Source organism: Jaculus jaculus, chromosome 9 (assembly GCF_020740685.1).
Source record: "Jaculus jaculus isolate mJacJac1 chromosome 9, mJacJac1.mat.Y.cur, whole genome shotgun sequence".
Taxonomy (NCBI): domain Eukaryota; kingdom Metazoa; phylum Chordata; class Mammalia; order Rodentia; family Dipodidae; genus Jaculus; species Jaculus jaculus.
In genome coordinates this window covers 56569019-56587845 of record NC_059110.1, presented here as the reverse complement: position 1 = coordinate 56587845, position 18827 = coordinate 56569019, and the positions used below count along the sequence as shown (strand labels likewise).

The 18827-nt window shown below is 37.0% G+C and overlaps 1 non-coding gene across 1 annotated transcript; it reads right to left on the bottom strand.

The window, feature by feature from the left end:
- Positions 1–14114: 14114 nt before the first annotated feature.
- On the bottom strand, positions 14115–14218 carry LOC123463807. The gene has a single exon (XR_006639188.1). It is a non-coding gene; the product is annotated as a U6 spliceosomal RNA (small nuclear RNA).
- Positions 14219–18827: the final 4609 nt, after the last annotated feature.

The window sequence follows — 18827 nt, the reverse complement described above, 5'->3', positions numbered from 1 at the left end:
GAACACAACATACCAAAATCTCTGGGACACAATGAAGGCAGTTCTAAGAGGTAAATTTATAGCCTTAAGTGCCTATTTTAAGAAATTAGAGAGGTCGCAAGTAAACGACCTAATGCTTTGCCTTAAAGCCTTGGAAAAAGAAGAACAAGGCAAACCAAAAATTAGTAGACGGGAAGAAATAATAAAGATTAGGGCAGAAATTAATGAAATAGAAACAAAAAGAACAATCCAAAGAATTAATGAAACAAAGAGTTGGTTCTTTGAAAGAATAAACAAGATTGATAAACCCTTAGCAAATCTGACCAAAAGAAAGAGAGAAGAGACACAAATTAATAAAATCAGAGATGAACAAGGCAACATCACAACAGATTCCAGAGAAATTCAAAAAATCATAGGGACATACTACAAAAGCATATACTCCACAAAGTATGAAAATCTGAGAGAAATGGATGATTTCCTTGATCTATATGACCTACCTAAATTAAATCAAAATGAGATTAATCACTTAATTAGACCTATAACAAACATGGAGATCCGAACAGTTATCAATAATCTCCCAACTAAAAAAAGCCCAGGCCCGGATGGATTCACTGCTGAATTTTACCAGACTTTTAAGGAAGAGTTAACACCATTGCTTCTTAAGCTTTTCCAGGAAATAGAAAAAGAAGGAATTCTACCATACTCCTTCTATGAGACCAGCATCACCCTGATACCAAAACCAGGCAAAGATAGAACAAAAAAAGAAAATTACAGACCAATCTCCCTCATGAACATAGATGCAAAAATTCTCAACAAAATATTGGCAAACAGAATACAAGAGTATATCAAAAAGATCATTCACCCTGACCAAGTAGGCTTTAATCCCAGAGATGCAGGGATGGTTCAACATACACAAATCTATAAATGTAATACATTACATAAACGGGTTGAAGGACAAAAATCACATGATCATCTCATTAGATGCAGAGAAAGCATTTGACAAAATCCAACATCCCTTCATGATAAAAGTCCTACAGAGACTGGGAATAGAAGGAACATATCTCAATATAATAAAGGCTATTTATGACAAGCCTACAGCCAACATATTACTAAATGGGGAAAAACTGGAAGCTTTTCCACTAAAATCAGGAACAAGACAAGGGTGTCCACTGTCCCCACTTTTATTTAATATAGTTTTGGAAGTCTTAGCCATAGCAATAAGGCAGGAGACACACATAAAAGGGATACAAATTGTAAAGGAAGAAATCAAGGTATCATTATTTGCAGATGACATGATTCTATACATAAAGGACCCTAGAGACTCTACTAGCAATCTGTTAGAGCTGATCAAAACCTACAGCAATGTAGCAGGATACAAAATAAATACACAGAAATCAGTAGCCTTCATATATGCTAACAACAAACACACAGAGGATGAAATCAGAGAATCACTCCCATTCACAATTGCATCAAAAAAAAAATAAAATACCTTGGAATAAACCTAACCAAGGAAGTAAAGAATCTCTACAATGAGAACTTTAAAACACTCAAGCGAGAAATTGCAGAAGACACTAGAAAGTGGAGAAACATCCCTTGTTCCTGGATTGGAAGAATCAATATCGTGAAAATGGCAATATTACCTAAAGCAATCTACACATTTAATGCAATCCCTATCAAAATTCCAAAGGCTTTCTTCATGGAAATAGAAAAAACAATCCAAAAATTCATTTGGAATCACAAAAAACCTCGAATATCTAAAATAATACTGAGCAACAAAAAAGAGGCTGGTGGTATCACCATACCTGATTTTAACCTATACTACAGAGCCATAGTAACAAAAACAGCATGGTACTGGCACAAAAACAGACATGTAGATCAGTGGAACAGAATAGAGGACCCAGATGTAAGCCCAAGTAGCTATAGCCACCTGATATTCGATAAAAATGCCAAAAATACTCATTGGAGAAGAGACAGCCTCTTCAGCAAATGGTGTTTTGAAAACTGGATAAATATCTGCAGAAGGATGAATATAGATTCTTCTCTCTCGCCATGCACAAGAATTAAGTCCAAATGGATTAAAGACCTTAACATCAGACCGGAAACTTTGAAACTGCTAGAGGAAAAAGTAGGGGAAACCCTTCAACATATTGGTCTTGGCAAAGACTTTCTGAATACAACCCCAATTGCTCAGGCAATAAAACCACAGATTGACCACTGGGACCTAATGAAATTACAAAGATTTTGCACCGCAAAGGACACAGTGAAAAAAGCAAAGAGGCAACCTACAGAATGGGAAAAAATCTTCGCCAGCTATATATCTGATAGAGGATTAATATCTAGGATATACAAAGAACTCAAAAAGTTAAATAATAAGGAATCAAACAAGCCAATCAAAAAATGGGCTATGGAGCTAAATAGAGAGTTCTCAAAGGAAGAAATACGAATGGTATATAAGCATCTAAAAAAATGTTCTACGTCACTAGTCATCAGGGAAATGCAGATTAAAACAACATTGACATTCCATCTCACTCCTGTCAGATTGGCCACCATCATGAAAACAAATGATCATAAATGTTGGCGGGGATGTGGAAAAAAAGGAACCCTTCTGCACTGCTGATGGGAATGCAATCTGGTCCAGCCATTGTGGAAAACAGTGTGGAGGTTCCTAAAACAGCTAGAGATTGATTTACCATATGACCCAGCTATAGTGCTCCTAGGCATATATCCAAAGGACTCATCTCATTTTCTTAGAAATACATGCTCAACCATGTTTATTGCTGCTCAATTTATAATAGCTGGGAAATGGTACCAGCCTAGATGTCCCTCAACAGATGAGTGGATAATGAAGATGTGGTACATTTATACAATGGAGTTCTACTCAGCAGTAAAGAAAAATGAAGTTATGAAATTTGCAGAAAAATGGATGGACCTGGAAAGGATTATACTAAGTCAGGTAACCCAGGCCCAGAAAGCCAAGCGCCACATGTTCTCTCTCATATGTGGATCCTAGCTACAGATGACTGGGCTTTTGCGTGAGAATGAAAATACTTAGTAGCAGAGGCCAGTAAGTTGGAAAGGAGACATAAAGGGTGGAGAAAGGAAGGGAGGAGGATACTTAATAGGTTGATATTGTATATATGTAATTACAATGATTGTAATGGGGAGGTAATATGATGGAGAATGGAATTTCAAACGGGAAAGTGTGGGGATGGGGAGGGAGGGAATTACCATGGGATATATTTTATAATCATGAAAAATGTTAATAAAAATTAAAAAAAAAAAGAATGGGCCAAAAAAAGCTGAAAAAGACTAGCTGTTATTATAAGAACAGGAAAAAGTCAATGATGAAGAAGTATATGTTATTGGGATATTAGAGTAAATAGGTTTTAAAGATTATAATTAAGACATACTTAGAAAAAGGTCTTAAGAAGTTAAAAAATGAAGTAATAAGTGGTGGGACCTGCAGTCACCCTTGTGGTTACTGGCAGAAAACACCTGACCAAGAGCAGTTTGTGAGAGGAGAGGGTTTATTTTGGCCTACAGACTTGAGGGAAAGCTCCATGATGACAGGAGAAAATGTTGCATGAGTAGAAGGTGGACATCACCTCCTGGATAACATCAGATGGACAATGGCAACATAGGTATGTGCCAAACACTGGCAAGGGGAAGCTGACTATCACACCCATAGCCTGCATCCAAAACTACACTGCCTCCAGAAGACTACAATTACCAAATTGCCACCAGCTGGGATCTTAGTACTCAGAACACCTAAGATTATGGAGGACACCTGAATCAAACAACCACCGAGGGACTGTATGAGTTATAGGTAAAAGACACATTAGAAGTAATGCTGTAGGATATATGCAGAAACTGGCAGAACAGTTATAAAACATAACCAAGCAATATAAAAATTAAAATAAGGCAAATATTTTTATTAGTGATGGTTTAAAAGATGAATAATAAGCAAAGTGAAATAAGTGTAAAATAAAAAAAAATAATCCAGCAACACCTCTAGCTTGAGTCAATCTTGTTTGTTTCTTAAAGTGACCATGAATTTATCTGTGCAGGTTCAAGTACCACCTACTTGAGTTTCCAAATGAAACCTGTTTGAGCAGATTGGACAACATTCAAGTATCTTGAATCTTGTGGTATCTCTAGGTATCAGATCTCCTTTATGGAATGATTCCCCACTGCTGTGCATACTTTCTTCAAGAAATATCCTTTCTTCTGTGTTTTCTAGGTGATTCAGTTTTCTAGCATGGAGACTATCTTGTGACCATGCCTACATTCTCATCTCTCTTCTCACCTGTATATTATCACCTTGTCAGGGCTCAGGTTGCCTTTCTGACATCTTACCTTGAGAATGTTTGTTCCACTGAGGTTCAGTTAAACGTGTGTGTCTTTGTGTTCTGTGGTTTTCTGGGTTACATTCTCTTGGATGTGGAGGGGGCATTGGCATGTAGAGGCATGGCCATAAAAGCTTTCCACTTTTCCTGAAGAGTAGTTTGATTTCAGAATTTCTTGGGATCTGCTAACTCCTTGCTCCTACATTACAGGCAGCTTCACAGAAAGGCCACAGTGAAATATTTCTGTGTTTTATGTAGGCCCTTACACTCTGCTATCTAATGCTATGTCCCCATTCGCCTACCTTCTCTTTCAAGTCACAGGGCAGATGTTTGTTATCAAGAGTGCCATTTGTCCCTGCATCTCCGTCTTCACAGTCTCCTCCTCAGCCAATGTTGGGATGTTTATAAATCTAATAGGTAAGAGACAGTGTCTTTATAGGTGTTTTATTATAAATGTCATTACATATATATATATTATTTGTATTCATAATATGAAATATAGTTTACATTTCCTCTTCTTTGAAATGCTTATTTATGAACTGTGGATTTTTTCCTTTCATTGTTAAAAAACATACAAATATTAATTTTGTTCTATTTTTATTATTTTTTAAAATTTTTGTTTACTTTTTATTTATTTGAGAGTGATGTGACAGAGAGAGGAAGAGTGAGAGAGAGAGAGAGAGAGAGAGAGGAGAGAGAGAGAGAGAGAGAGAGAGAGAGGGGGGGGGGGAGAATGGGCATGCCAGGGCCTCCAGCCACTGCAAAAAATCTCCAGACGTGTGTGCTCCCTTGTGCATCTGGCTGACATGAGTCCTGGGGAATTGAGCCTCAAACTGGGAACCTTAGGCTTCACAGGCAAGTGCTTAACTGCTAAGCTATCTCTCCAGCCCTATTTTTATTTTTATTTATTTATTTTTTAAAATTTTTTGTTTATTTATTTATTTAAGAGTGACAGACAGAGAAAAAGGCAGATAGAGACAGACTGAGAATGGGCGTGCTAGGGCTTCCAGCCACTGCAAATGAACTCCAGATGCATGTGCCCCCTTGTGCATCTGTCTAACGTGGGTCCTGGGGAATTGAGCCTCAAACAGGGGTCCTTAGGCTTCACAGGCAAGCACTAAACTACTAAGCCATCTCTCCAGCCATTTATTTATTTTTTTAATAATTAATAACTTCCATGATTGTAAATAATATCCCATGGTAATTCCCTTCCTCCTCCCACTTTCCCTTTTGAAACTCCACTCTCCATCATATCCCCTCCCCTGCTTGAACAGTCTCTCTTTTATTTTGATACCATCATCTTTTACTGCTATTATGATGGTCTTGTGTAGGTAATATCAGGCACTGTGAGGTCATGGATAGCCAACAGGTTCAATAGTGGCACATCTGTTATGGGGGAAACCAACTGCCCTCTAATTTGACTGGAGGCCCATTCCATGGGAGGGAATACATCCCTGATACTGAAAACCAACAACAGAGGTAGTCATGAGCCCTAGGGGTGTAATGACTGCTGCTGTCCTGCTGAATGTATATACTATGCTCATCCAATGGCCCAGTAAGCACTTCTCTGAATGTTTATACCCATCTATTAATGCTACTCTCACTTTTTCACTAGACAACCTTCTTTTTTCAGATGGTGGTGACCTTGGGATACTCAGAAGGCATCATTGTGCTGAGAAGAAGTGACAGAGGAGTGCTCAGCACTGAAATATCTCTATCACACCTTCAAAGGTAAGGGTCCATTATGGAAGAAGTGGCAGAAAGAATGTAAGAGCCAAAGGAAGGGTAGGACTCCTTACAATGTGCTCCTCCAGACACAAAATGGTTTGAATTTTGTTCTATGTTTTAAAAAGTATTTTGGGCTGGGGAGATGGCTTAGTAATTTATGGCACTCGTTTGCAAAGCTTTCCAGCCTGGATTTGATTTGCAAGTAGATACATAAAACCAGATGTACAATGTGGCTCAGGTATCTAGAGTTCTTTTGCAATAGCAAGAGGTCCTGGTTTGCCCATGTGCACTTTCTCTCTTGCCCCCCACCCCAACACACACACCCATACACACACATTTAAAAAAATAAAATGGGGATGGAGAGATGGATTGGTGGTTAAGGTGCTTGCCCGTGAAACCTAAGGATGAAGGTTCAATTCTCCAGGTCCCACATAAGCCAAATACACATGGTGGCACAGTATCTGGAGTTCATTTGCAGCAACTAGAGGTTCTGGTGAGCCTATTCTCTCTCTCTCTCTCTCTCCCTCCATCCCTCTTTCTCTCTCTCTCTATCCCTTTCTCTGTCTCTAATAAATAAATAAAAATAAAATCTTGGGCTGGAGAGATGGCTTAGCGGTTAAGCGCTTGCCTATGAAGCCTAAGGACCCCGGTTCGAGGCTCGATTCCCCAGGTCCCACGTTAGCCAGATGCACAAGGGGGCGCATGCGTCTGGAGTTCGTTTGCAGAGGCTGGAAGCCCTGGCGCGCCCATTCTCTCTCTATCTGTCTTTCTCTCTGTGTCTGTCGCTCTCAAACAAATAAATTAAAAAAAAATTAAAAAATAAATAAATAAAAATAAATAAAATAAAATCTTAAAAATAAAGTGAATTTTATTTTATGTGTTGTTACATTAGTGGCTTTTTACTTATAGAATTATCCCAAATTTTGAATTTATATATGTGATAGTTAAGGTGTTGTCAACTTGATCTGTTTAGTAATACACAGAAGTCCCTTTCAGGTGGGTCCCTGAGGTTGATTCCAGGAAGGATTAACTGAAGGAGGGAGTCCTTCCCCTAGGCTGAGCCCTTCCCCAAGAGCAGGCAGTCCCTCTCAGAGGGGGACTTTATATAAGGAAACTCTGGGTGAAAAGAGCCCCTTCCTTCTTTCCACTTGGCTACCAGAGCTGCTTCCTCCCTTCCAGTGTGTATTGAAGACCAGCACAGACCGAAGACCAGCATCAACTAAGGACCCGCATGTATAGAAAACCAGTGCTCCTCAGGAAGCCTCCAGGCCTTCAGTGCTGGATTGGGACTACTGATGCATCTGGCCATATGGACTGAGCAGCTACCAGATTCCTGGATTCTCAGGCCTGCTACTGCTATTGGACTATCATAAACTAATCCAATAAATTCCCTTTATAAAATATTTATTTTGTCATTTATGGTAGATAACCTAGGCGTTATTCTTTTTCTTTTTTATAAATTAGATTTGTACTCAGTGAACACAGTCAAGTTGGTACCATTGTTAACCTCATCCATGGCCTACCCCCTCCCCGTGGTCCCTCCTTGTTGAGGTATATGGATCGTGCATTCTGGAGTTAACCCACAGTTATGGGTGGGATAAATGTCTCTGCATATCATGACTCAACATGTGGCTCTGACATTCTTTCCGCCCCCTCTTCCACAAAATTTCCCTGAGCCATGCTGGGTTCATTTTTGGTCTGCTTCAGTGAGGTGGTATTGGGGAACTATGGGTCTCTGGATAAATGATTTCATAGGAGTTGATTTTTCTCTGTGTTGATCTCCTTCACCTTTGTGCTGGTACTCGGTTCACCAAGAAAACAGCACCCTTGCTGGATCTGGAAAACAAGTCAGAACCATATCCAAACATAAGCCCACTCTCCATTATCAAGCAAGTATCTTGTGCATGATCATGATCTGTATAAAATAAGCAGAATTTAATGGGTCTCTGGGTCTCTGGGTATCTGATTTTATAGGAGTTGATTGTTCTCTGTGTTGATCTCCTTCACCCTTGTGCTGGTACCTGGTTCACCAAGAAAACAGCACCCTTCCTTGTTTTGCCAATTATTCTTAGTTTTAGCTGGGGCCCTTTTGAGGTATGATGGGGTGGTTCTATCCTTAGTATCTGCATCTGTCTGAAAAAGAGAAGCAGATTCTCCAATGGAGAGTAAAGTTAGCACCAGACAAATGGGATAACCCTTATTTTTTCAAGAGAAAATTTAATAGGTGTAGGCACTCTTGTAGCCCATGATTGGTGGTAGCTTGAAAATTGAGAGCAGGCTCATGTTTGGATCTGGTTCTGACTTGTTTCCCAGCTCCAGATATGGGTCCTGTTCCACTGAGTGGATCAGCTAGCCAAATCAAGAACAGTTGGTATCCCACCATGGTTTTGCACCACTACTGCACTTGTGGGGGCATCACAACAGGTTATTTCTGCTAAGTATTTTAGACCATGAGTTGTTTGGACAGATATTGGTCATTTTCGCCCAGTCACCCACCTAGCACCTTCTGGTACTAGATGCACTGACTGGGGACTGACACTTTTCCAGCTTCCAGCCATGTATTCCATTTTATGTGTCAACCAGATATGGTGTCTTCAGCAGTAGGGTCTTACCACTAACTTTTGGTGAGTCATCAAGTACTCTGACAGAAAGCTATCTTTCTTTAGGAGACCTTGTAGGTCTCTCTGATCAAAAGCTCATTATGGATGATAGCCACATGCTGGTACTGGGAGTTACAGGTCAATGCCCACTCAGAAAAGGAATAAAAAGATAACTAATATAAAAGAGTTATAGATGAGAGAGAGGCTGTAGAAGATTAATGTCAGTTCTCATCATACCCTTTCCAGTGTCTTGTGGCTCAGGTGTTCCCTCTAAGGACCTGGTGAAGGTTCAACCATTTGGTCTTTTAGGATATAGAATTTCATGGTACCATTGCAGTTTGGGTCTAGATTTGTGTCTCCCACCTCCTCCCTTGCCATCCCTACCCTCCCTACCCACCCTATTTTCTAGTCCTTGAGATGCTTGCTGGGTATGTCAGCATCTTGGGTAGATTCAGGTTAGGTGATGTATATGAGTGAGACTATGCGACAATTATCTTTCTGTGACTGGATAAGTTCACTGAGAATGATCTGTTCCAGGTTCAACAATTTTTCCTTAAATTTATTGTGTCATTTTTTTTTTACTGCTGTGTAGAATTCCATTGTGTAGATATACCACATCTTAGTTATCCATTTATTCTATCAGTTCTGTTCCTCTAGAGAATCCTGAGTAATACAATAGACTTAAAATGTTGCACTATATATTTCATGGAATAATTTTTGAACATTGTATATTTTGTGCCATGGGACTGGATGCTTTATGTCATCTCACATTAATTGTGCATACTTAAATCATTATACTGTTTTTTTCTCAGTTTATTTATTTATTTTATTTTATTTTTTTAGAGAAAGAGAGAGAACTGGTGTGCCAGTGCCTCAGCCACTTCAATCAAACTCCTGAAACTTGTGCACCTATTGAGCATGTGTGCCCTTGTACTTGTCACACCTTTCTGCATCTGGGTTATGTGTTATCTGGAGAGAGATCAAACATGAATCCCTAGGATTCACAGGCAAGCACCTTAACCACTAAGCAATCTCTCCAGCCCTAGTTTTATTTTTGACTTGAGGAAACACTAGCCAACACTGACTTCAAATTCATGGCATTTCTCCTTCTTCAGCCCCTTGAGTTCTAGGATTAATGGCATGACAATATATATATAGTCATTATAATATAGATCTTCTCTAATTACTTTAAATTGCTATGGAAATTGTTGCATATTATTTTCTATAAGAATTTTTTAAATTTATTATTTAAATATTTGACATATTAAAATCATGCAATTCACATAATGAAGTAATACGTAACAGTAAGAAAGTAGGAAATGAAGCCAGTCAAGGTAGCACAAATATAGCATAGCTAATATATGGCATATAAAAGTTGAAATACTGTGTGATGTGTGTATCATTTATGTGTATGTAGATTGTGTGATATGATGTGTGTGTGTGTGTGTGTGTGTGTGTAGATTGTGTGTTATGGGTAGAGGTGGAGGTCACATGGTTGTTAATCTAAGTTTTTCATTTATTTGTTATGTGCATGTAAAATGACTGACTGATTTTCTGCATGCATTATCTTGCTAAGTAAAGATTTTAACATTTCTGGTAATTAAAAAAATATAATCATTTTTTGTGAGTCTTAGCAAGTGTGATAAATGTTATTGTCACACACACATGGTAGAAATAACTATTTTAAATTCTAATAGTTTTTTTTTTGCAATATTTATATGCCAAATCCTGCACATTATTTCCTTGGTTCAGATTCATCTTTCCATACCTATTTTATTCTGTCCATTTTGAACTGTTTAGCTTATTATCTTACCCTTGAATGCCTAAGTTTTTCACATCTAAAATATCTATATGTAAATTTCACTATAGTTATCTTTAGAACTAACTATAAAAGTCATGGAACTTAAATATCATTTCATATAATCAATAAAACATTTATTTCTGATCACTAGAGCTCAAAGTGCATTCAAATGAGCAATTGATAACTGAAATGTTTGTCATCAAGATTACAATTTAAAACCTACCAATGGGGCAAGAGAGATGACTTAGAAGTTAACATTATTGTCTTCAAAGGCTAAGTACCTAGGTTCAATTCCCCAGAACCAATGTAATCCAGATGCATCTGGTGGCACATGTATGTGGAGTTTGATTGCAGTAGCTAGAAGCTCTGTCACAACCATTCTCCCTTCCTCTCTCTCTTATAAATAAATATATAAAACCTACCAGTGGTGTTATGGGTTGAAGACTTGGTTGGTAAATCACTGACTACATGGTTTTGGGAGCCTAAGCTCAAATTATCAATATGACATGTATATGAAGTCCAAAAGTCCCAGCACTCAAAGACAGAGACATCAAGATCCCTGGAGCAAGATGACTATCTAGACTAACTTAGTATATTAATTCCAGTTACAAAAAGACACCCTCTATCATTAAACAAGGTAGAATTGTCGTAAGGAAGACAACCATCATTGACCTATAGCTTACACACACACAAACACATTATACACACATATACATATCTCCCACACATGCAGATGCAACAATAACAAAAAGGATTACTGAATTATGTTACAGAATTCCCAGCTACCAAACAGAAAAATATAATCTAAAATGTATTTCTTCCATTATAGTTTTATATTAGAACTATGCCTTAGATCTAAAGGTAGTAAAATTAAAATATTAATGGTTTTTAATCAAGAATAGAAGGATAAAATAGGTAAAAGCTATGATTCTGAAAAGTTGAAGATATTCTATAGCAGAATGTTGAGAACCAATAATTTTGTACATTAAAATAGAAAATAAAATAAATTGATCCTTGCATTCCTTTTTATTGAAGAATTACAAATTAAGAGACTACATAACATTTATGTTTTGTTCAAAACTAAATTACTTTCTATACAGTTTTAATCTCCACTTGACTTAAAATTTTCATTCTTTTGTCCATTTCTAAGAGATTTCTCAACACCAGGAAAGTTCTTTTCATTCATATGGTGCTGAAAGCATTATTTAAATTATCTAATTGAGCTAATCCCAAAATGATGGACTTTTGCCTTCAACTCTGTTAACAGCCAATGGAAGAAATGAATCTTCTTGGACTGTTTATCTTAGGTCTCCATCATTTTTGTCTAAGGTATTCATGACAGATATAATCACTAAAAGCTTGTACCCTGTGGCATTAATAAATTAAAAGATACCATGAACATTGTTTTAATAAAAGCATTATAGTAATAAACACAAAAGACAATTTAACCTAAATCTGTAAGGACTCTAAAATGATTCTCAACCCATTGAAGCCTATGGGGAAGACACTGAGGCTATCTTACTGAATAATTAATGTAGGATGAAGAGGGACAATGTGAAGTTTGCCAGAGTATGACAGTGGTCTTTGGCAGGCCTGCAAAGCCAAAGGATCAAGGATTGATTCCCTAGGACCCATGTAAGCCAGATGCACAAGTTGGCACATGCATCTGGAGTTAATTTGTAGTGGCTAGAAGCACTGGTATGCCCATTCTCTCTCTCTCTCTCTCTCTCTCTCTCTCTCTCTCTCTCTCTCTCTCTCTCTCTTTCTCTTTCTCTCTCTCTCCTCTTTCCCTCCACCTCAAATAAATAAAAATATTTTAAAAAATGGTGCCCAGACAAGGTCAAGGCCAACATCATTGGTATCTAGTTTTAAACATTCTGTTGTCCTGCAGCTCATTACTTTCTTGAATATATTCAGACTTGTTTTTCACATGCACAGTTCTGCCAACATTTTTTTTAATAATGGTTTTAAGGTGGCAGAGGGAATATGATATTAAAATGAGAAGAAAGTAACTAGTGTTTGCAAAATATGCAATTCAGGGGCTGGAGAGATGGGTTAGTGGTGTTTGTCTGTGAAGCCTAAAGACCCAGGTTTCGATTCTCCAGGTCCCACGTAAACCAGATGCACATGGTGCACATGTACCTGGAGCTCATTTGCAGTGGCTAGAGGCCCTGGTGTGCCCATTCTTACTCATTCTCTCTCTTTCTCTCTCTCTCTCTTTATCTCTCTCTCTCTCCCTCTCTGTCTCAAATAGATAAATAAAAATAAACCAGAAAAAAAAATTAGAATGCAATTCAGATTTTGATACCACTTTGTAATCTCAGTGCCCATATTTGCCTTATTTCATGGCACATCTGATAATTTACTTAGCTAAGGGCACATAATTAACTTTGAAATATATATATATATATATATATATATATATATATATATATATATATACATATACATATATATATATATTACTTCTGAGTCTGGATTGAATATGATACCCAAAATCAAAGTTAAACATACTATAACTGCCTATCTTTTCATAAATCTTCCAAATTGTAGGTAAAATATATTAAGGAAATAAAAAATGGGACATTAGTATCATTATTGTAATTAAATTATAAAAATTATTTTGAAAAGCACACAGGGCACAACCTTTGCATTTACAAGCATACAGACAGAGTGCATAGAGTAGTTGATATTTTTTTTTGAAAATCTACCAAAATTCAGCTTACTAAACTGTTCAGAGGGGAAGTCAATAATCAAATAGGCACAATTGGGATTATTTTTCTCATAAATGGAAGTGCTAATCAAGTAGAAGTTAAATAGGATAGCCAGTTGCCAAGAGAAGGGATGGGCTGAAGGGAAGAAAAAGAGGATAAAACTAAATCTTTATAAGATATCTATGGCATATGCTAAATAGCACCTCAAGAAAGTATACTGGTAATGTACCCTTTCTTATTTAATCAGAACACCCAAGTCCTTTGTTATTTCTCTATTGCATCTTCCTCTTTTTATTTTAGTAACATGTTGATTAGAAATTGCTACTAAACATAAAAGTATTCAAATGAGTAATATTATACTATGTGGTTTTCCTCAGGTTCTGCATTCATTTCTTCAAAATCAATTATGACAAAATTTTAAAGCTAACATGATTTTGAGAATAAAAATGTGTTACAAATTAATAAACAATGTTATAAGAATTTGTTAGTATGTTTTATCAATGCCTATTTTGGAGATTTTTACAAAATATGTATTTTTTAAATTTTTATTTATTTATTTATTTGAGAGTGACAGACACAGAGAGAAAGACAGACAGAGGGGGAGAGAGAGAATGGGCACACCAGGGCTTCCAGCCTCTGCAAACGAACTCCAGACGCATGCGCCCCCTTGTGCATCTGGCTAACGTGGGACCTGGGGAACCGAGCCTCGAACCAGGGTCCATAGGCTTCACAGGCAAGCGGTTAACCACTAAGCCATCTGTCCAGCCCAAAATACGTACTTTTTTTTATATTTCTTTCCAAATCTCAGTGGAAGTTAAACACTGTAACCCTTTAGAATTTGCTAATTATTCATTGTATTTCTATTTCCTTATAGTTCAAAGTATTCTTCAGAGGATTTTCTTGGGTTAATCAAATATTGTTTTCTTTTTTTAATGTGGAACACTTCACAAATTTGCATGTCATGGAAATTCACATGGAAATTGCACAGGCGCCATGCTAATCTTCTCTGTATCATTCCCATTTTAGTATATGTGCTGTCAAAGTGAGTACTAATTTATTGTTTTTGATAAACCGTCATGTCAAAGTGCTTTAAGATATCTTCAAAGCATAAACTGATGAATCTAACTATATATTGCAGTAGTGTCTCTTTCAATACTTTAACTTATATGCTGTTACTACAGCAATAAAATACATTAATGTTGAAAAAAACATAATTACAGCCTCTGTTCATCTGAATTTTGGAAATGTTCCTGAATTATATGGCAATGCAGAAAAAAGTATAAAGTAATTACTGTTTAAAACGTCCCTGGATTCTTACATCAGTATTTAAGCTGCCAAAGATGAGTATAATTATAAATATATGTAGACTGCCAACACATTATTAGTACCCTGGTACCAGGCTCTGTACTAGACAAAATAAGAGAGGGATGACATTGTTAAGATATTAATGAACCATTTACATATATTGAGGATGAGGCAGACTTGAAATACCATCTCTTCCTTTGGAACTGTGGTTGGAGTTTGGATCATAAGAATTTTCTTAAATTCTGTTAAATCTTCATTGATTAATATTAATGTCTTTATTATAAACAACTTGCTCAGTGCTTATGTTTCTTTAATTAATTTCTTGGGGTCCAGAGCAATATGACTCCTCTATTGACAGCTGGTGCATCTTTAAAAAAAAAATTTTGTTACTTTTTATTTATTTATTTGAGAGCGACAGACAGAGAAAGAGGCAGACAGTGAGAGAGAATGGGCTTGCCAGGGCCTCTAGCCACTACACACAAACTTCAGACGTGTGCGGCCCCTTGTGCATCTGGCTACCGTGGGTCCTGAGGAATCGAGCCTTGAACCGGGGTCCTTAATGCTTAACTGCTAAGCCATCTTTCCAGCCCTTTTTATTATTTTTTTAATTGGCCTGGTCAGCAACTGACAACTTGCCTGCCAGTATCAGCCACTTTGAACATAATGGATGTGTTTAAGAAGTTTAATAAACCACTTCTTGCTCCCAAAGAACAACTTAAGCTCAGGAAGTCCCATTTCCAGGGACAGCTGGTACAGACATCTGCACTACACACAGCTTGCATACTGCTGGTGACAACGTAAGTCTTTGATTTCTTGATGACCCTGTAGCCATGGATATCCAAGGAAGAGCAAGGGCAGAAATTTTGTTACTAGTGAAACATAGTCTTTCATGTCTATGAAACCTGACTGTTAAAAATACAGTACTTCAATTGCATAAATACCCACCACAATCCTGCAAGTACACTTCCTATACCTTCTCCCTAGCTATGTTCACAAAATGTTCAGTTCCATTTGGAAGATGGCAGGGAGATGGACACAAACCTGTGCTATTCCCTGACATAACAAAATTAGATCCAAGAAAAGCACTACTCATTAACGTTATCATGAGGGGAGCAAGCAGAGCTGGTAAACAAAGTATGGTGAACAAGGCAGCAGAGTGGTCCAACAAAGCACTCAGTGTTTATTGTACTGTAACACAACAGCTGTTCCTCATCTGTCTGTTCTTGTGTAGAACAAAACCCGTATCAGGCGATTGGCAACATAAAAGTATGCTGATTATATCTTTCCAGTCAGTCACATTTGGAGGAATCTGACTTCTCACATTAGGGTAATTAACAGTGCCATCAGCTTAATGGGATAGCTTTTACATACACAAACATACACAAGACATTACTTACATGTAACCAGCACTGATTAGTGGTCGCTAGACTTCTGCATTCACAAAATACCAGGATTTAGAAAGTGCAATGCATGTTTTGATGTTTTATTATCATCCCTGTCTTGAAATCAATGTTAAACTCATTTTTTTTGTTTTGAAAGTGAATTTAAATGTCAGGACTGAGTGCTAATTGGAATGAAAGTAAAGCTTGAAGGTGAAGGAAAATGTAAAATCTCAGCAACCCAGTGTAAAGCCTCACTAACTGTTAGGTTGCTCTTTAGAACTTTATCCAAGCTAATAGCTGGTTTATTCACATAGGCAGTGAAAGGACCAAACAGTTGTGGTGGGCAGTGTTTTTCTTGATGAAGAGCTGTAAAAGCTTCTTTGTATTGTCACCCCTTGCTCTCTGTGGGGACCCAAGAATGACCCAGATGACCTGGGTCTGAGTCTGGTCCTTGTACTCCAGTGTCTCATGATAGTCTTGCTGTGTATCACCAATGGTGCACTTTCCAGTAGGCAATGAGCAGCGCTATCAGCACAGTGGGAGGGGTTATTCCAACTATGATAGTCTGAGGTAACAAAAATGAGAAGTTGGGATTGCTAAGCATTTTGTACTTTTCTTTTTTCTTTCTTTTTAAAATATTTTATTTAGTTATTGAGGCAGTACCTCACTGCATACTATAGGCTGGCCTCAAATTCATCGAGATCCTACTACTTTAGCATCTTAAATGCTAGGATTAGATGTGTGAGCTACCACACTCAGCTCTATTTTGGGTTTTCAACATACAGTGAAATGATATTATATTTGTACACAGAAACAACTTTATAGAGTATAAAGATGAATAAAATTGTGTTAATATATATTATTGAATTGTAAATATTTTAAATTACATGACACTGAAAATTAAACAGTAGTTTAATGAAGAAAGAAAAGTTGTATTTTTTTTTTTTAAATTTAATTTATTAGTTTTCTTTTCAGTAAATACAGGCAGTTTGAGAACTTCTACAGTGCTGCATAAACAAATACTTCTGAATTTTACTTTTCTACTGGATGCCACAAATTATATTGCAGGCTCTATATATACCTGACAAGACTTACTGAGCTGGATTTTCCCTCAGGGTTGAGTCATGTCTATAAATTTTTGCCTTATTTTTCCCCTTAAGTTAAACTTTGAAATGATCTACAATATATGTACATATCTGAAAGGAACAATTTACCCAATGACGCTGCTAGACTTTGTACCTTGAATCCCTAGTTAATAACTTACAGCCTAACTTGCATGTTTATAGAACTCACCTGAAGTTTATTCATTGAAATCAATTTCTAATAGTATTTAAAGTTTACTTCTGGAAAGTATAGTTGAGCACATCAGCTGACAATGAATCTGAGGCCTTCATATTTTCTTTTTGAAATATGAGTTTCTGTGACATGTATGCATTGTACTATGGAAAGTCAACTCCAAAGATTCCTATTTTTTAATTAAAATTACTTTGATGGCCTTAAATGTCTAGCTCACATTTATGATATCCACCCTCTATAGTTTTATAGTGTAAATGACCTACTTTCTTTCTACTGTTTGTAAAAATATTCTTTAAAGTTGTACAATCCATTTCTTATAAGGTTGAACACTTGACAAAAGAAATGTGCAATTGAGCATGAAATCATTTTCATGTATAATAGGTAAGTACAAAACTAAAGCTTAGAATGGCAGGCTTCCAGTGAGTTCTCATTGTGTGTGCTAAATTGAATGAATAGTCCTAGATTACTCATGTGCCTTGGCTGCAACTGGATCAAGTCCTTAGCCTTTACTTGCATGACTTTCTGTCTCAGGCTCACAAGACTTTTCCCAATATTATGTGGTACTTCTCTGCTAGGGCACCTGCAGCACAGAAGTCAACTAGAAAGAATGAGAAGAATATGCTATCAAGCTGAAATCTTGGGACAAAGCCCTCATCATCAGGTGAGACAGCAGCATGTGATTTTTAAATTTTTTTCATGTTTATTAAATGATAAAATCATAGATATGCTAAAGAATTGTTTTTTAAATTTATATATGTATATTTTTTTCTTTTTAAAAATAATTTATTTTTTATTAACTTCCATGACTGTAAACAATATCCTGTGGTAATACCCTCCCTAACCCCACTTTCCTCTTTGAAACCCCACTCTCTATCATATCCCCTCTCCTCTCAATCAGTCTCTCTTTTATTTTGATGTCATGATCTTTTACCTCCTATTATGATGGTCTTGTGTGTCAGGCACTATGAGGTCATGGCTATCTAGGCCATTTTGTGTATGGAGGAGCACGTTGTAAGGAGTCCTACCCTTCCTTTGGCTCTTACATTCTTTCTGCCACCTCTTCTGCAATGGGCCCTGAGCCTTGGAAGGTGTGATAGAGATATTGCAGTGCTGAGCACTCCTCTGTCACTTCTTTCCAGCACCATGATGCCTTCTGTGTCATCCCAAGGTCACTGCCATCTGAAAAGAGAAGTTGCTCTAACAAAAGTGAGAGTAGCATTAATATATGGGTATGAACATTAAGAGAAGCGTTTACTGATCAGTTTGATGAGCATAGTATATACATTTAGCAGGGCAGCAGCACACATTACACCCCTCAGGTTCATGATCTTTCTGATATATTCTTGTATTCTGTTTGCAACTATGTTCATGATGGAGATTGTTCTGTAATTTTCTTTTTTTGTTCTATCTTTGCCTGATTTTGGTATTAGGGTGATGCTGGATTCATAGGAGGAGTTTGGAAGGATTCCTTCTTTTTCTATTTTATGGAAAATTTTAAGACACAATGGTATTAGTCTTCCCCTCAGGTTCTTGTAAAACTCACCAGTGACTCCATCTGGGCCTGTACTTATTTTAGTTGGGAGATTTTTGATAACTGCTAGGATCTCCATACTTGTTATAGGTCTATTTAAGTAATTAATCTAATCTTGATTTAATTTAGGTTTGTCATATAAATC